This window comes from Phoca vitulina, unplaced genomic scaffold, assembly GCF_004348235.1.
Source record: "Phoca vitulina isolate PV1807 unplaced genomic scaffold, GSC_HSeal_1.0 scaffold45, whole genome shotgun sequence".
NCBI classification, from domain to species: Eukaryota; Metazoa; Chordata; class Mammalia; order Carnivora; family Phocidae; genus Phoca; species Phoca vitulina.
The window spans coordinates 7758472-7778411 of record NW_022589748.1 but is presented as its reverse complement, the minus strand read 5'-3'; the positions used below and the strand labels follow the sequence as shown (position 1 = coordinate 7778411).

The 19940-nt window shown below is 42.8% G+C and overlaps 1 protein-coding gene across 6 annotated transcripts in view; it reads left to right on the top strand.

Moving 5' to 3' along the window:
• The window catches only part of CALN1 (calneuron 1), a 512466-nt gene that overhangs the window by 111769 nt on the left and 380757 nt on the right, over window positions 1-19940 (top strand). Inside the window, exon 1 of one of the 6 annotated variants that reach the window (XM_032430797.1) lies at window positions 4884-5005. The exons of the other annotated variants lie outside the window; for them this stretch is intronic. The gene's annotated coding sequence lies outside the window, so the exon portion shown is untranslated. Of the gene's footprint in view, window positions 1-4883; window positions 5006-19940 lie in introns of those variants that run through there. 6 annotated transcript variants of the gene reach the window in all.

The following is a 19940-nucleotide window of genomic DNA, read 5'->3' as shown; positions in this document are numbered from 1 at the left end:
CTTCTTATTTGAGCAGTGTTTTGGAAAGGAGAGACGATACAGGAGGGAGATGGATTTGCCAGTCTTACCAGAAGTCTAATAAAATATATATTTTTATCATTAAATTTTTAAGTCTGTCAACTATTAATTTTGGCTGTGGTATGATATAGGGATCTAACTTTATTATTATTTTTTTGCAAATGATTTTCAGTTTTTCCAGTACTACTTACGGAATAATCCATCCACTGATTTAGAGACACCGATTTTGCTCATACCAAATCACCATACTCATTTGGGCTGAAATTCTGATCTGTTAGTTCAGCTTCACTACTGCATTTATTCTTTTTCCAGTGCTACCCTGGCTTAATTATTAATAACTTAAAAAATCTACAAACGGGCAGATTTTCCCTTCTTCTTTCTTATATTTTTAAAATACCATTTTTTTTTATGGGAATAGAATTATGATCTTTATGGTCCCTACTTATCCAGACGTCCCAGAGCTTTCAACTTGTCAAAACCACTTTTTTTAAATGACGCTGTTGTCATTTTTTTTTCTTTGACGTTCTTGTCCTTCTGGAATTTTCTAAGCCAGAGGCATCTTTTCCAAGGTTATATTTCAGAAAGGTTATAGTGCCAAGAAGGAAAACTCTGGAATGGGGATCTCTTGGCTCACCTGTAACCCGCACGGTGCCATGTGTTACGGGGAACCCAGTTTGTGGGTCCAACCCAGATCAAAAAGCAAAAAATCAAAACAACACAGGGGCCTGACTCATTGGAACCAGAGTTCTCCCGGCCTGTGAGTGGCTCTTACGTGGCTGGAATGGCTGCCTCGTGGCAGGCTGCTTCATCATCTTTGGTTTGCTTCTTTCCTGTTTTCTCACTACTTTCCTAGGCACGTCTCTTGGATCTTTCCTACTTCCGTGGATCATCCCCATTCTTCTTGAAAGTCTGGGCCTTGCTATGGCATCCAGACCTTTACAGTTCATCCTACTCCTCTTAAAAATATATATATTCCACGTTTTTACTCCTTTCACAACCATCTCCATTTTTCTTCTGGGCCACTTCTAAAACTTCACACTCTTGCTGTTGTGTTTCTGTGCCGAAGTCACCAGATGCACCAGGGTGCCCCCTTGCCATCCCAGTTCGTGACTGAGGTCTGGGACTACCCCAGGGACTGTCTAAAGTGGCACCAGGTGAAGTCAAGCAGAGAGCCACTGAGGTCATAACTCTGTGTCCTACCTTCCCTTCCTTGCCCGGACTTTCCTCACCCACTGATGTTCGTGAGCAGCCATACTGATGCCGTTGCTGTGGGTCTTCGGCAGTATCCTGACTGCTTATGGTGTGCCAGGCTTTGTGCAAAGTATTTTCTGGATAATCTCAGGTAATGCTCATGACTGTTCCATGAGGCGAATACCTTCTGACTCCCATTTTGTTGGTGGGAAAACTAAGACTTGGAAGGGTTGCATTGTCTAGGGTTTTATAGCTAGAATGTGGCAGAGCCAGGACCAGGCTTGGGGTCTGTTTAGCTTGAACACCACTCTGCTATGCTGCTTTTCTTTTTCGTGTTTAGAGGATTGGGAAAGACCTCCTTCTTGAGCGAGGTGAGCTGGACACTGAGGAAGGGCCACCCTTAGCATCAGGGAATTATGACATGAAGGGGTGGTGTGTGGGGCACGATGGGGAGATACCCACAGACAGGGGAGGGCAGAGAGCATTGAGGTGGGAGAGGGCTGGCAGGTGCCCCCTTGGAGATGCCAGCACCTTGATGGGAATCTGCTTCTTTTCTCGCCCTCCGGTCTGAAACCCCCCAATCCCCAGCAGCCTTGAAGCAGAAAGCATAGGCAAATCCTCTCATTCCAACTCAGAACAGCTCCCTGGACCTGGTGAGTAAGGTCATTTCAGGGGAGAACAGAGGGAAGATGACTAAATTAGGTTGGCTTTTGTACCTCTTTGGCTTCGAATGGAGTGTGGGAAGCGATCCAGTGTTGCTTTTCCTGGCTGGCTGTGGGACAGAAGAAGACAGCAAACAGTGGGGGATCTTGCACTCATGTTTGTTTTCCTCTTGGTGTCCTTCCCTGCCTGCCACTTCTGATCCATCAGCTTCCCTCTGATGCCCTCAGCCAAGGGCTCCTGAAGGTGGCTTCCTTTCCCTCAGTCATGGCGCCCATTCTTGTGTTCCTGGAGTTCCCTGTGAATGCTCCCCACCTCCATTGTTTTCTGTCGTGCCTTTTACACTCCCACATTACCTTGCCCTGGAGCTTTTGCTTTGTCAGAGGAGAAGGTTCCATGCCTCAGTTCCTTGGACCCTTCTGAGCCTCACCCTGGCCTCCAGGACATTTATTTACAGACAGACTAGTGTGTATGTTTTGTAGAGCAGAGGTCCTGCCTCATGTTATGGCTCCAGAAGGACGAATAGGGCCAGCATCGATACATATTTCTGGGATAAGGAATGCCTTTAGTTGTTGCTGTCTGTCTGTCCTAGGGACAGCCACCGGAGAGGTTGTCTCTGGAGCCAAGCCACTTGGGTTTCACTCCCCACTCTACTACCTACAGCTCCACAGTTTTGGGCCAGTTATTTAATTCCTCGTCTGTAAACTGGGGATAATATTAATCCTACCTCACAAGGTACAACTGAGGTATTACTTAACATTCTTTGTAGAATTCCCTGCTCCTCGAAAAATGTTCACTGTTTTCATGCATGACCTATTCTGAGGAATCTTCCTTCCGTCTTTTCGTGCCAGATGGACATGGTCTCCAGAGAAACTTCTAGTATCATTATGGCTCCATGAGAGGTCTTGCTCCCAAATTTGACTTTTCTGTTCCCACTGGCCCTGGAGATGTGTTTTGCTCCAGGTTTTACTGTGGCAGGATGGTAGCTCCAGGGGATCTGATTTCCTCTCTGTCATGGTGGTTTTCAGGAGGACAAACTCTTTCATATCATTCATTCATGCATGCGTGCATTCAACAAGCATTTTGGAGTCCTTCTTATATGCCCGACAAAGGGCTTGATGCTGGGAGAACTTTGTGTCCAAGGAGCTCATAGTCTGGTGTACTTTGTAGACTTTTGTTGATTTTTTTTTTTTTAAATGTGTCTCGAGCATAGAAAAGCTGCGCATTCTTTTAGCAGATTCCTCTGCATCACAGTGTCTTTGTGAAGGTTAGAGACTGACCAAGAGGCCTCACGGGATGTCCTCCTGGTGAACTCACCATCTTAGCTTGTGCTTATTTTTGGGCTCTGCCTTTTGCTTCTGTCAGCTGGGATCCTCCTCTTGGCAGCAGATGTCCCCGTGGTGACCGCCATCTTGCTTTCCATCTTCTGTCTAGCTGTTAGGATGACCTTGTGTCCTATTATGATATTTCCAATGCTGTCCCCTGTCTGGGGTGTGGCATTCTGCAGAGCACCAGTGTCTGGCCTGCAGGTGAGAAGTCTGTGCCCAGTGCCACCCTCCCTATGCCACCTGGACTAAGCTCAACAAGGTGGCTTGCTCATGGGAGTCACTCTTCTCTGCCTGAGTTGTGCATAATTCTCAGGTGCATGGACCAGATATTACTTAATCTCTGGGACTCCTATCCTGGTAGGTTTGTAACTTTTTTGAGGACAAATGGGGTGACTTCTGCTCTAATACCATCCAGATCCCAGCAGAGAGATGTTCTAAGTCTCTACCACTCAAACAACTGAACAGCTGAATTGACATCCCCTGTGGCTAGATCACCTTCAGCCTTCCCCTCGGTGCCCTTAGATTTATGGAAAAATGAGAAGAAATTTCAGGAAAAAAAATTGTCCTCAGCGCTATGTCTTATTTCCAAATATTCTTATGCTGTCAACTCTGAAATAATAGGTGAATTTCAGACTACTTTCCATCTGAATGATGGATTGACTGAATCTAATTTACATGCTTTTCATTTTATGTAAATTGGTCCAAATGAGGCTAAATCTCCAGGGGTGCAGTACCTTTCTCTATGAATCTCTTATAATAGTCTCTTCCAGCCAATATAGTGCTAGTTCAAGTTTAAACAAATAACAAAAAGCAACAGGCTTTTACACTCCTGCTTGATTTTGTCCATCTTTGTCCATACTTGCTCTCAACTGAATTGTGTCCCTTCCAGAATTCACCTGTTGAAGCCCTCACCCCCAATGTGTTGGTATCTGGAGGTGGGGCCTTTGGAAGATAATCAGGTTTAGTTGAGATCATGAGGTGGAGGCTTTATCTTAGGATTAATGCCCTTATAAGAAGAGACACAAGAGAGCTTGCTTGCTCTCTCTCTCCTCCCACCATGTGAGGATACAGAAAGCAGCCATCTACAAACCAGGAAGAGAGTGCCCACTGGAAACCAACCATGGCAGCACTCTGATCTTGGACTTCTAGCTTCTATAACTGAGAAAATAAATCTCTCAGTTGTTGTTTCAGCCACCCAGTCTATGAGAGTTTGTTACAGCAGCCTGAGCAGACTAAGACAGCTAGTGAGGGATTCAAAGTGCCATCCCGGAAAACTCTGCACAGTCAAGGTTAGGTAGTGTGTGCGGTTACTTCCCACAGACCCACAGTCCCTTGCCTCCTACTGTCTTTGGGAGAGGGTTCCCGACTCCGCCAACAAGAGCCCCCACCTTGCAGAAAGGTGTCTGGATGCATGAGCAGCCAGAAACGTCTGGAAGAGTTAGCAGGGAAACCTTATAGGAGGATCTCAAAGGAAGATCCATAAAAATTTATTAAAATTAAATCCTTTCATATTCAACTTATTAATTAAACAAGGTTATAGTAGCCTGAAGGAGGAGCCTTAAGAAAGCAGCTGAACTTTTTGTCTAATTGCTTTCAGAAAGAACAACTCAAAATCCTCTGCCAAAAGCGTCCTCTGTTGGCAGGCGAAGCTTCAGCATTCCTATGACGCTGGTATAGAATTCCTTCCAGCAGGTGTGTTCATCTGATTACCTGCGTGTCCTCGATCCTTGGAGAATCTCAGGGAGACAGTTCCGCTCAGAATCAAAATTGGTAGAAGAGACGCACATCCGTCTGATCCACACTGCTAGGTAACACTAGCCCTTCATGTTTGATCCTTGGACAATCTCAGGGAGACAGTTCTGCTCAAAATCAAAATTGGTATAAGAGACGCACATCTGGGTCCACACTGCTGGGTAACACTAGCCCTTCATGTTAGCCGGCCAAGGCTCTGTCTTCCGAGGCCTATGGCTGCAGACACAATGCGTGCTCATGCATGATGGCTGTGGGTCACTGGACCCCTGGCCCTGAAGCAGCCTTTGTCTGCCTTCAGGGTCCTTGTGGTCCTACCCCCACGTGGAGGAAATGACAGGCAGGCTCTTCCGTTTGTAAAATCATGTTAGTTTCTTCCTAGCTACAAAAATGAAATAGATCCATGGCACTAAGTGTGGAAGGTTGAAACAAATAATACAATTACAGTGAATGCATCACTCAGCAATAAGGAGTATTTACATTTTGCTTTATGTCTTTCCAATAACTTTTCTATGGCTGTACATATGAACATGCATATGTGAACATCTGTGTAAATACATATGAATATGCATATGAATATGGATGTGACTAGGTAATTATATAGTTGTGATTATGCTCTCCATATAATTTTATGGTCTGACCTTATAAAAGTAATACAGGAACAGGATAATAAAAAAACAATGTAAGTGGGTACAAACAAAAAGTAAGAGTCCCCATCAGCTGAACCCTCCACGTCCGAGGCCACTACTTTGAGCCATTTGTAATTGTTAGTGCCCTCGGTGGGTGAAATCGCTTCAGAGGAAGTGCTTCTGCATTTTTGGTTCCCCACTTTAAATAGAACCTCCCCATCCTCTCTCATGAAGGACAAGGGGATCCCCATTACCCTACAGCCCTCCCTGTCCTTACCTTCCAGTATCCGCTGGTCACACGTTTATTTTTAAATCTTTGAATTGATTAGCTTCATTGCTTTAGCTCACACACTTAAATCTTTATTTCCTTGTTAACTTTAACTAGTACCTTTGGCCCTCGCACCGGGAGAGATGAGGGACACCACACCTCACATTTCTTTCTCCCCCTTCTCTGCTAGTTGTACCGTGAGACGATCGTGGTGTCCAACACGTGTGCTCTGTTCTCTATCTGGAATTGAAATGTTCGTGATTCGGCTGTCGGTTGCAGATTCGAAAAGAACATAGTTAGCATTTAGGATATGATGATGATGATGATGATTATAAATATTACTCTGTGCAGAAACTAATCTTGTGCCATTTGTAGAAAAACATATTTACAAAGCCTCAGAATCGAAGGGAGAGGGGAGTGAAGAGGGGAGCCCACGCTACTTGTCTTTAACATTTGATAGCGACATTTAGCTGCTGCTGCTTTTTTTTTTTTTTAAGATTTTATTTATTTAGGTGGCGCCTGGGTGGCTCAGTCGTTAAGCGTCTGCCTTCGGCTCAGGTCATGATCCCGGGTCCTGGGATCGAGCCCCGCATCGGGCTCCCTGCTCCGCGGGGAGCCTGCTTCTCCCTCTCCCACTCCCCCGACTTGTGTTCCCTCTCTCGCTGTGTCTCTCTCTGTCAAATAAATAAATAAAATTTTTTTTTTTTTTAAGATTTTATTTATTTATTTGACAGAGAGATAGAGAGAGAGCACAAGTAGGCAGAGTGGCAGGCAGAGGGAGAGGGAGAAGCAGGCTCTCTGCCGAGCAGGGAGCCGGACGCGGGGCTCGATCCCAGGACCCCAGGATCATGACCTGAGCCGAAGGCAGCCGCTTAACCGACTGAGCCACCCAGGTAGCTGCTGCTTCTTAAGGGGCTGATCCAGCTTCAGCCCTGTGTTCGCTGTGCAGGTGCCTTTTTGCCCTGCCCTGGGCATTTTGCATCTGATTTGCTCTCACAGTGGTCTTCTGAGAGCACACCTTCTTGTTAGATTTCACGCCCGGGCTGGAACCCATTCTCTCACTTCTTGGATTCCTTGTATGTTTTGCTGACATAATTCATTGAGTGATTCTGTTAGGAAGTGTCTATGAATCGTACACTTTCTAAGTGCTTGTCTTGATTGGATGTTGCCTGGGTATCCGTTCATTTTTCCCACGAGACTTAAGCTCCTTGCTCTGTTGTCAACTGGTATCCGATGATGCTGATCCGTGTCTCATGCCAATATGATCGTCGTTCATCAGGAAGTTGTCTGTTCTTTGCTCTAGAAGCTTTAGAGTGCTTTCTCTATCCTTGTGTTCTGAAACTTTATGAGGTTTTGGGCTATTTATGAGGTTTGAGCTACTCGATGGGCTTTTTCAGTCCGAAGGTTCATATCATCAGAAATTTTCTTCTCTTATTTCCTTTCCTTCAAGTTTTCTGGTCTCTCATCTTGAAAGGCTTATTAGGTGGATGTGACTGTTTGCATTAATCCTTACTGTTTATGAATGAAATTTTCTATTTTTCTATATTCTGTGTGGTGTCCATAACTTTCCTCTGTAGTTCTACTGAATTTTACTTTTTTCTGGTAAAAATTTTAACTTCCCTGAGTTCTTGATCTCAGACTACTCATTTTTCGAAGCAGCCTCTTGGGTCTCTCTCAAGTGTTATGTTAAAATTCTTCCAAGGTGCCTTCTCTTTCCAGAATCATCCTTCTTATTTCTGGGGTCACCTTCGCTGCCCTGTTATGTTAAAATTCTTCCAAGGTGCCTTCTCTTTCCAGAATCATCCTTCTTATTTCTGGGGTCACCTTCGCTACCCTGCTGATCATCTTCAAGGGTCGGGCAGTCCTTGTTTGGCCATTGGCATTGCTGACATTGCTGAATGGAAGTGCCAGTATGAGTCAGGTTTCCTCTTAATGGCATAGCAGGCGGGGTCCAAGGACCCCGAGGGGGCCCTGCAGGACCAGCCATGAGGGTCCTTGGCTTCGCACAGGATAGAAATCAAATGCAAGCTGGGAGGAAGTGAGAGCAGGGTTTACTGAATAGCGTAAATGATAGAGTGTAGCAGATGGAGTGTCTGGGAGACTCGGAAAAGGAGAGGTGAGTCTCCCCATCACTTGGAGTTGGGGGTTTATATTGGAAAGGGGTCCAGGGTATGTATTCCTTCAGGAATCCAGGGTAGGGTGATCCAAGGTGAGTGTCAGGTGAATAAGAGTTGTCATTCCATAAATCACCGAAGATAGGTGTATGGACACCAGTAGTGACCGAGGTTTGTTTGAAGCTCATGTCCCAGCTCGGGACTGATTCTTCTTGGATGTTACCAGGTGTAAGGGGGCCTAGAATGAAACTCATAGAATGATTCACTTTCTTGCTTCCCCCTTGGGGCAGGAACATAGCTTCTTTGGTTTACTCAGAAGCAAGGTGAAATGCAGAACATGAGTAAATGGGGCTTAGCAGAGAAATGGCAGAGATGGAGCCTTTCTAAAAGGGAGTCCCTTCAGGTTCCCTATCTCGTCCATACCAGCTTTCCCCCCAAAGGTGAGGAATGGCTGCAGACCTTTACAGGGGTGGGGCGTGGATTCAGTTTAACAGTCACAAAAAGCGTGAACAAGTTGTCCCCATGCAAATACCAGAGGAAGAGGGCCTTACCCTGGGGCACCCACCCAACCCTCAGGAAGTTCACTCCTTTAAGAGGACCTTTTCCTTGGGCTGGGAGACCCACTGAGCTGTTCCAAGTAAAGGGCTTGAATCACCACCCTGGTTCCACCCTGTGTCCATTCTAGCTCTTAGTACCTGCCAGCTTGGGGTGCTCTTGGTTTTCGACAGAGCCTCTCTCTACCTCTGCCTTCCCCTTATCATATTTTCAGCCAGACTTGCTCTGCTCAACCTTGTCCATCAAGATGGGCAAAATCATTCAGCCAATTTTTTTTGGACTAATGATGATGGTCCCTTTCCTCCATATTCTGTGCTTTTATGAATATATTCCATTTTGTTCTCCTATACCATGGTTTTAATAGGATTTTAGGAGAGAGAAGTATGTTCCGTTTTATTACTTGAAATGCTTTCTAGAGTTAAAACACCATATTGTAAAGATTTCTGATATCCTTAAAATTTTAACAAGTATCATTGATATGCAGTATACTCTGATATGAATCTGTGTTGCTTATCAATTTCTATACTTTTAGATTTTTTCTTCTTATTTTTTTCTTCCTTTCTTTTCTGTGTTCATCCATTTTAAATACAACGCAATGCAATGTTTTTGGTGTGCAAATCTTTGACCATATCTCAGGATCGATTTCAAACAATGGAGTTGTTGGATCAAAGGCTGAGAACTATCCTTTGGACTCTTGATACATAATTGCCAAGTTGTTTTCTCCAAGCTGTCGCTACAAAGTACCCAGCTCATTATATTCTCACCAATATGTTAAAAAGAAAACGGGCGCCTGGGTGGCTCAGTGGGTTAAGTGTTCAACTCTTGATTCCTGCTCAGGTCATCATCTCAGGGTCCTGGGTTCAAGCCCCATTCTCCCCCTGCTCACACACACACACTCTCTCTCTCTAAATAAATAAATGCTTTAAAAACAAAACAAACACACAAGCAAAACCCTCCTAAATTGAAAAAACAGATAGCATAAAAATTGTATTTCTTTGGTTACTTAGGAGATCAGCCATGGTTTCCATGTATTTTATTAGTTGTTTGTCTTTCCAGTTTTGTGACTTATCTCTTCATGTCCTTTTTGTGCTCCCTGCTTGTCTCTTAGTTTTATTTATGCTGTTGATAATGCTTAAAAGTTCATATTTTTATATTGGCAAAGCTCTCAGTCTTTTCCTTTGTGATTTCTGTAGTTACACTGCCAACTTTGAATGTCCTTTGACCATGAAAGATGGATTACGTATTTATATATATTTCATTTTAGGTTTTGATCACTTAATTTTTCTTCTTGGTCTTCTCTTAAATAGTCTCTTAGTTTTATTCATTCTTACAGCGTTAAGTAGAATTTCCAGAATAGTGTTACTTAATAGTAGAGCTGATGGCATGTTGTGTTTTTCCTCATTTTAATGGCAATATCTCTGCAGTGGTTTTCAAAGTAGGGTGTGTATGGTATTCCTTTGGATGTAAGAAGAAAAGAGAAGGAAGAAATTACACTTCACTAATGTCCACTGTAGAGAGACCCTGACACTCTCAGTTGCTCATCTACCTGCTGGTCTGATGTGATGGGGGTGACGTGTTCAGGGCAGGTGGGTGTCTATACATGGGGATATTGACCTTGTTTCCACTGACTTCCTCATACGCTTGTTCCCAGTGACTTGTGACACAAGTACCTGGTTACGGGAATTTATAAATTATATTAAATTAGTTTTAATTAGACTAACACCCAAAAGGGGCAAGATATATGCCAAAAGCTCCAGGTTTTGGATCATGCTGATCACGCTGGCCCAAGTGGACCTTAAGACAATGGCTGAGATGGCATTTCCTGCGGTCCCCAAAGGAGACCTTCATCAGCACTTTATAAATTAAAACACCGTCAAGCCCATCAGATTGGACAAAAGTTGGCTGAAACCTCTGAAAAACATGAAAAAGGCTATTTAAAATGTTGATCTGTATTCACTCTCATGAATAATGAAACCTGACCTAAATCTTTGAAACGAAATGGAAAATGACTACAGATGGCTTTTGTACCACAGGAAAGTGTGGGGCTTATTTCAGGGCAAAGTTCTTAAAAGAGTTGTCAAACACGGAGCATCACACACTCTCTGTCATAAACAGGCAAATGATCCACATTTGCTGATCTTTTCTGAGATGGCAGGATGTTGTCCTCTCCACACACTTAAAGATGACACTTTAACAAAGGTTTGAGGAAATGACTTCTTTTCAAAGGAAACTCGTGCTATGGAAAGAGCATTTTGAAAATCATGGTTTTGGAAATGTTTCAACCATGATGTGATTTTGTTGCAAAAAAAAAAAAAAAAAAAAGATGTGAGTGTGCTATCTATAAACTCAGATCTGCAAAGTTAAAAAATCTGGAAACAGAATTTTGTCAACCACTTAAGAATCTTCCAAATGAAGAGATCAAGTGTTTTTTAGACCCATTTGTTAAAAATACAAAAATGGGACCGCTTGCAGTTTGCAAGATCATCCATTGACATTAGGGAAGATCAAACTTTCCCAGCCAAATATCGGCAAAAATCTTGGTATGCTTGTAGGATGGAATTGCTTGTAGGATGTGAATACTGTGATTGAGTAAATACTGCCAATGACATTTTTCTTCAGTTTGGATCTGTGTCTCTTTCTGAGGTGTATTTTTGGTTATGGCAGATGTTAAAATCAAGTATGGAAATACACCCAACCTAAAACCAGATATTTAAATCACTGCCTAACAAAGTGTTATGTCGAGAATTTCAATAAGCATGAATGGTATTAAATCACATTGCTTTCAATAAAAAAATCTAATTTCTGTGTTTTGAGAGAAAAATCATATATTTAAGCAGTGTTTTAAATTTATTAGTCTAGAGTTAGTTGCACATAGAAGTCTCATATTTCAGAATGTTTCCTATTCGTGCTTTCTCTATTTGTTTTAATAGACTTGTCAGAGATTTGTCTCGTTTATTGCTTTTGTTTCAATAACCAGCTCTTTTATCTGTTTTCTAATTCAGTTCTTTCATTATTTCTGTTTACTTTATTTTGTTGTTGGGGGTTTTCTAAGAAGTTAGCTTTAAGACTTATTTCTTGTTTATTCTTTCTCTTTGGAATCATGAAAGCAAATACCTCACATTTTATCTGAATGTTACTTTGCTATATACCTCATATACTTTTTTGTATGAATTATTCCCATTTTTGTTTTTTGAAGATAGACCTGTAGTTTTATTTTATTTTATTTAAGATTTTATTTAGTTATTTTGACAGAAAGAGAGAGACAGCGAGAGAGGGAACACAAGCAGGGGGAGTGGGAGAGGGAGAAGCAGGCTTCCCGCCAAGCAGGGAGCCCGATGCGGGGCTCGATCCCAGGACCCTGAGATCATGACCTGAGCCGAAGGCAGATGCTTAATGACTGAGCCACCCAGGCGCCCCTAGATCTGTAATTTTAATTTAAAAACTTTGATCTGGGAAGTATTTAAGAGAATATATTAACAAATTCAATTTTAATAAGTTCTAGGGATTGAATGTAGAGTGTGGTGATTGTAGTGAATAATATTGCATTTGGGGGCCTGGGTGGCTCAGTCAGTTGAATGTCCAACTCTTGATTTCGGCTCAGGTCATGATCTCTGGGTTGTGAGATTGAACCCTGCTTTGGGCTCCGCGTTCCTTGGGATTCTCTCTCCCTCCCTTTGCCCCTCCCCCAACTCTCTCTCTCTCAAGTAAATTAATCTTTTAAAAAATATTGCATTGTGTATTTGAGGTTTGCTAAGAGAGTAGCTGTTCTCACCACAAAAAAGAAATGGTAATTATGTGACACAGTGGAGGTGTGAGGGTGTTAATTGTTTTGTGGATATATAAGTGCATCAAATCAACACATTGTGCACCTTAAACTTACGCAGTGTTATATGTCAAGCATATCTCAAGAAAGCTGGACAAAGTGTCACTTTTAGCTATTAAAATATTGACTTTTATTCTTGTTTCCATTTATATTCAACTGTGCCAGACCTGCTTCTTTTTTTTTTTTTTAAAGATTTTATTTATTTATTTGAGAGAGAGAGAATGAGAGAGAGAGCACATGAGAGGGGGGAGGGTCAGAGGGAGAAGCAGACTCCCTGCCGAGCAGGGAGCCCGACGTGGGACTCGATCCAGGGACTCCAGGATCATGACCTGAGCCGAAGGCAGTCGCTTAACCAACTGAGCCACCCAGGCGCCCGCCAGACCTGCTTCTGAGTACCTTTACTAAAGTTTGCTTTTTGGTCTTATATTTGATAAATTTTTGTAAATGTTCATAGAAATCTGGAAAGTGATCTCTGGGGGAATGGATATGCCCACGTGGGCACACACATGCATGCTCACATGTTAAATCAGCCTTCATAGGAAAATGTCTACATTATTCATATCCTCTTTTTTTTTTTTTGTCCAGGTAATTTGTCAAAGGCTTAGAGGGTGTACTTAAAGTCTTCACCAATTTTTTAAAATGAATTTTTCTTTATATTTAAGTTATCTTTACTTTCTAATATATGATGCATAGAGGTTTGGGACTATTATTTTGAATTTTACCCTTTTTAAACATAAAATGACTTATACTTTCAATGCTTTTTGTTTTGAATTGTTTTGAAGTTGGAACTTTCTTTTTTTACATTTGCCTTAATGTCATTTCCCATAATTTTTAAAAAAGATCTTATTTATTTATTTGAGAGAGAGAGAGAGTGATGGAGAGAGAGCATGAGTGGGCAGAGGGAGAGGGCAAAGCAGGCTCCCCACTGAGCAGGGACCCCTATTCAGGACTTGATCCCAGGACTCTGGGATCATGACCTGAGCTGAAGGCAGACGCTTAACTGACTGAGCCACCCAGACGCCCCCACTTCCCATAATTTAATTTGTAAACTTCTCTACTTATTTTACTTTTTTTTTTAAGATTTTATTCATTTATTTGAGGAGAGAAAGAGAACAAGAGCAGGGCAGAGGGGGAGGGAGGGCAAGGAGCCTGGCACAGAGCTGGATCCCAGGACCCTGGGATCATGACCTGAGCTGAAGGCAGATGCTTAACCGACTGAACCACCCAGGTGCACCCACTCATTTTACTTTAAATGGCCCTTTAAAGGCAGCAGGTGATGGAGATTGTGTCATTATTCTGGCTGCTTCTTGTTCTGAAGGAAGCTGAGTCTTATTTTGTTCTTTTGTGAGTAGCCTGTATTTTCTACCTGGATGCTCAGAGTACTTTTCCTCATCTTTGAAATTCAAAATGCCACCAGGATACCTAGTTTTGTAAGTGTCCTCACTAAGCTAATGTAGATTGTTTTCATGTGTAAACACAGAATGCTGGATAAAATAGAAAAAAATGTAAATATGTTTGCCTGCTTGCTTCAACTGTCCCTGCCCCTTCCCCGGCTCTGCCCTGCGTTGTAGGGACTGATCCCTGCAAACTACTTTTCTAGACTTCCTGGCCAAAGGGAGGTGCCAGCAGGAGATGAGAAGGTGGGGCTAAAGACAGAGGCTCTGGTATTTCTCCCTACCTCTAGCTCCTTTGACAGATGTCTCCAGCAGTGGCTCTCTCTCTCTTCACTGGTTCCTGCCCTGGATCTTGACAGAAGAGAGCCCCTCCTTCCGTGGCCCCAGTTCCTGCTGAGCAGCCTCTACCATAGTTCTTTCCCCTTTGAGAGCTACCACCCCAACTCTGAAGTTCTGGTAATTCTGCCTTCTCTATGTGTCCCTCCAGACTAGGGGTGGGAATCAATTTCTGTTGTTCCGAATCTCTGCTAACCGTGCTCTGTTGGGTTCTTCAGCCTTCTAACCACTTATGTAGCCCACGGTTTTATTTTTTTTATTATTTTTATTTATTTTTAAATATTTTATTTATTTGACAGAGAGAGACACAGCGAGACAGGGAACACAAGCAGGGGGAGTGGGAGAGGGAGAAGCAGGCTTCCCACCGAGCAGGGAGCCCGATGCGGGGCTCGATCCCAGGACCCTGGGATCATGACCTGAGCCGAAGGCAGACGCCTAACGACTGAGCCACCCAGGCGCCCCCGGGGGTGTTTAGTTCTGCCCAGACAATTGCTATAAAGCCTCCAGTGATAAATCAGAACTCCAGACTGGGAGTTCAGGGAAGGGCAGTCCGAATTTATACTACCCATTGGTGCAGGCATTCCAAGCCAAGAATGAAGGTGCAAAGTGGTCCTCAACTGATGGACTGCCTTTGGCACCTGTGCTGTGGGTCCGGCTCTCGGAGCACGTGCAGCTCCAAAGGCATGAGCAGCACCTGCTGAAGATGCTGCTGGAGTTCCTACCCACAGAAAGTGGTGGACCACACCGGGAAACAGTTTACCGCTAGAAAAAGTCCAAGAAGTACAAAGAGGAGGATTGGTGCCTTAGGAAATTGAGATGATAGGGGCGCCTGGGTGGCTCAGTCGTTAGGCGTCTGCCTTCGGCTCAGGTCATGATCCCAGGGTCCTGGGATCGAGCCCCGCATCGGGCTCCCTGCTCGGCGGGAAGCCTGCTTCTCCTCTCCCACTCCCCCTGCTTGTGTTCCCTCTCTCGCTGTGTCTCTCTCTGTCAAATAAATAAATACAATCTTAAAAAAAAAAAAAAGAAATTGAGGTGATAGAATGACACATTGTATACCTGAAAGAAAATTGTGAAAAAGTGGTAGGATGAAAGGTAAAAGAATAAAAATTATAATCCAAGATTCATACTCAGTGAAAAATGAGGGGAGGATTTAGAAAGGGACCAAATTAAACTGCCGAAAATGGAAAACATAGTCATTTAGATGAAAAAGTCAGCGGACAGGTTAAAACCATGAGTTAAGTTACAACTGAAAAAAGAATTGGGGAATTTAATTTTGAGGAAACTGTTTATAAGATACACAGAGTTAAAACTATGAAAATTTAAAAAAGAAGAATTTAAGAAATGTGGAAGATACAATAATGTAACAGTTAAGATTTAGCTCAAGGACCAGTAAGCACTCTGGGTATTTTAAAAAGGAAGGGGATTTGATGCTTACAACTTGTTGAAGGGCTAAAGGCCTGGATTTTAGGTGGGTCTCCAGAATGACTCCCAGAATAATTCAGAACTGGCCTTCTAGGAGAGTTACTACTACTGAGACTGCCATTGGAGTAGCCTTCCTGTTCCTAAAACTTTCTCTTGACCCCTCTGAAAACTGGAGAGTGGACCCCTGAAGCTGTGATCCAAGGATCTAAGAGCCACCATCACCACAACCACTTCTTCACAGCCAGGAAGCTGGAGAGTGGACAGTGGAATATTGCTGCAGGAAAATGTCATGTTTCCATTGCCTTTTCTTTCCTATAGAAACAACTGGAAGTGGTCAGGAAAAAGGTTTTCATCCAGTGCAGCCCATACCAGCTTGTGAAAGGCATTAGTTAAGTTTTCAGGAATTTTATAAGCCAGTTATTAAACATAGCCATTCTTAAATGAATGATAAATGAAACAAACTTACCTTCTTAAATGAAGGATCAACTGACAAAAAAACAAAGGTAATAAATAGTAAAAACTCATCACTTCCTAATTATGTGACTGCATTTTCTTGTTATCTGTGATTTGTGGTTAACTTAGTGGCATCTGTGGAAATGGTGTATGTGGAAATATGTGGAAATACTGTATAATGGTGTGCAGAGTAATTGGCGAACGTGTGGAAGAATCTAGAAAAGCTTTGGCTGGAAGCCGGTACAATAACAGCAACGATGACTGATAACTTGGGGCTTGAAAGTAAGGTCGACCTGAAATACTGGACAATGATAACACGGAAGAACAAGGCAATCCAAAAATGATAAAAAACCCAATAGATAAAAATGAAAAGCAAATCTACAGAAGAGGAACCCAGAATGGCCAAAAGTCCTATAAAAAGATGCCTAAATTGGCAATCAAGGAAATCCTGTTAAGAAAAATGAAACAGTCTGATAATACCAAATGTTGGCAAGGCTATGGGGGAAATAAACGCGCTCTTAGACGAACAATGGGTCTCTAAATTGCCACAACCATGAGGATGGTTTTAAAATATATCCACAAATTCTTTGGTACTCCATCTTTCAAAAGGTGGAGCCTGATTCCTCCTTCTGTGAGTGTAGGCTGTACTTAACCACTTGCTTCCAATGAACTGAGTATGGTGAAGGTGATGGCGTGTGATTTCCAAGACCAGGTCATCAAATCTCCTGTCTCTTGGATCACTTGTCTGGGGGAAGCCAGCTCCCATGTCATAAGAACACTTTAGCAGCCATATGGCAGGGACCACAAGGAAGTGAGACTTTCGTGAATAGCTGTGTGAATAAGCCATCTTGGAAGTGGATCCTGCAGACTCAGTCACGCCTTCTGATGGTGGTAGCCCTGGTCAATGTCTTGACTGCAAACTCATGAGATCTCCTGAGCCGGAACCATCCAGCCAAGCAACTTTTGATTCCTGACCCACAGGAATCGTGGGTGAGATAGTAAATATTTGTTGTTCTAAGCCACTGATTTCAGGGGTAATTTGTTTTGTAGCAATAGAAAACTAACTCAGCCATTTTGGAGAGCAGTTTGGCAAAACTGTGTAATATTTTATTTAGGTATATAGGCTAGAGAAATGCCTGCAGATCTCATTGTAGCGTACTTTTAAAAAAAGATTTATTTAGGGGCACCTGGGCAGCTCAGTTGGTTAAGCATCTGCCTTCAGCTCAGGTCATGATCCCGGGGTCCTGGGACCGGCTCAGGTCCTGCATCGGGCTCCCTGCTCAGCCTGCTTCTCCTTCTCCTTCTGTTGCTCCTTCTGCTTGCGCTCTCTCTCTTTTTTAAAAGATTTTATTTATTTATTTAGAGAGCGGGGAGGGGCAGAGAGAGAGAGAATCTCAAGCAGACTCCGAGATGAGCTCTGATCTCATGGATCGAGCCTCTCTGGGGCTCGATGTGAGGACCCTGAGATCAGGACCTGAGCTGAAACCAAGAGTCTCACCCTTAACCAACTGCGCCACCCTGGTGCCTGCATGCTTTTTTTTTCTTTCTTCAGCTTTATTTATTTAAGTAATCTTTAAATGCAATGTGGGGCTTGAACTTATGACCCCGAAATCAAGAGTTGCAGCTCCTCCGACTGAGCCAACCAGGCACACCCATTACAGCATACTTTTATGTCAGTTGGATAATGAATAAATAAATTGCAATATATTTATACCGTGGAAAACTATGGAGCAGTTAAAAATAAATTAGGTGTATGTGTATGGATTTGGATAAATCCCTAAAATTTAATGTAGAGTGAAATGTGCAAGTTGTAAAAGCATATGTGTGGTGTGATATTATTTATGTAAATTTAAAGATATATACAGCAATACTATAATATATTCTATACAGTTACTCCCAAATGTAGGAACATTTAAAACATGATGGGAAGGATGCATTTCACAGTGGAGGGAAGGCGGTGGAGGAATAGAATAGGTGGGCAGGGCATCAATGTCATATATTATTTCTGTTAAAAAAAATCTATACCAAATAAGGTAAAATGTTCAATCTGAGTGGCGGGTCCATGCATGCATTATATTATTTGCGGAATTTTCTGTTTGTTTGAAATACTCCTATTGCCATTAATGTAGATTTCCATTCTATTATTTTTGGGGTTTCTTCTTTGTTTTGCAAGGTCTGCCCCTTTTCCAGATCGGCTTGCCTCTCAGCAGATTGTCTTGTCTTTTTGACGTGATTTCTCCTCACCTTACTGTGATATTTCCTAATGAATTTGCATTCTTATTTCATACATACCCTGCTTTCTTGTTTCCTGCTTACTCATTCATGTCTGATTTGCGCTCTATCCAAACTCTGTTTGCCAATTGGCTTGCCCCTGCAGGATCTTCACAAGGGAACACAATTGTTTTATAAGTGCTTAGGCAAATGCCCGTTGGGTGTCTGGCTGGCATTCGTGGGGAGCATCTTTGCTGGGGGAAGATGGGCTCTTGTCTCCTTTAGAAGCACTACTTAGAGTAGTGCTTCTCAAACTATTTGTGGGGAAGGATTAGTTCAAACATGAAGTCAACTGGTCACGTGCTTAGCTCTTGGACAGGAGACATTTCTGGGGTGTTTGAGATACTCTGCAGTTCTTCCTTCATCAAAAGTAAGGCATGAAAAACCATAACCCACGTAGTTCTTTGCTTCTAGGGTCCTCACTGACACCTGCAACCCACACCCTTCCATTTCTAGCCTCATTGCATTTTGGGAGGTGTAATCCCTGAGTAGCTGGAGGAAGGGGTCCTAAGGACAGTTTTGATTTGACCCTGGCTGCTTTTAAAAAAACTAATGATGTCATGTATGGTGATTACCATAACATAATAAAAAAATAATAATAAAAAAGAAAATTAAAAAAAAAAAAGTGCTTCCCAACATAGTCTGAAGGGTGATAGCCTGAGGTCATGGTTGACCATTCCCGAGTCCCTGGAATAGAAGAGAATGGGGGTAGATAAAAATCTTTTCTTATCCATTTCCCATCTGACTTTGTCATTTAGTTTCTCAAAGTGTGGGCATGCCACTGATTGTCATTCTTTTTTTTTTTTTTCCAAACCAGCGGTATTGTATTTTTCATTTTTTCCTTAGTTTTTTATTGTTATGTTAATCACCATACATTACATCACTGATTGTCATTCTGATCCTAACTGTGCTGACTTAGTGGAAGCTTATTCCACACCCTGACATTGGTGCTATGGGGAGTATCACTATTTTCGTGTGCCTTCATGGGTATTTTTAGGGGAATTTGGCAAGGGCCCTATCGGAGCTGGCTAGGCTCTCTAACTTTTAGAATGCAAGGTCAACATTGCCTCTCGTATGTCTGGTAATTAGAGGACAGGAACCTCTGTGAAGTCCGCAATAGATTCTAGGCACACCCCGGGTACCCGCAGAGAGCACAAACTTCTACTGAGGTCTTGTACCCCCTTTCTAAAGTCCATCGAAGACTTTTAAAAAACCTTAAGTTATTTATTTATTTGAGAGAGCGAAAGTGAGAGATCACAGAGGGAGAGGGAGAAGCAGGCTTCCCGCTGAGCAGGGAGCCCGATGTGGGGCTCGATCCCAGGACCCTGGGATCGTGACCTGAGCTGAAGGCAGACGCTTAACCGACTGAGCCACCCAGGCGCCCCTAAATAAATAAGATCTTAAAAATAAAAAGTAACCCAGTGTGTTTTATCTTCAACCCAGTGAATCCATGGTCTCTTTGCCCTGCATCCTGCTTCATATAATCTTTAGCAAATATTAGTGATGGTATTATTGAGAGTATGCCTGGCACTAAATCTAGTGCTTTCTATAAGTTATCTTATTTATTTATTTTTTTTTTAAAGATTTTATTTATTTATTTGAGAGAGAGAATGAGAGAGAGAATGAGAGGGGTGAGGGTCAGAGGGAGAAGCAGACTCCCTGCTGAGCAGGGAGCCCGATGCGGGACTCGATCCCGGGACTCCAGGATCATGACCTGAGCCGAAGGCAG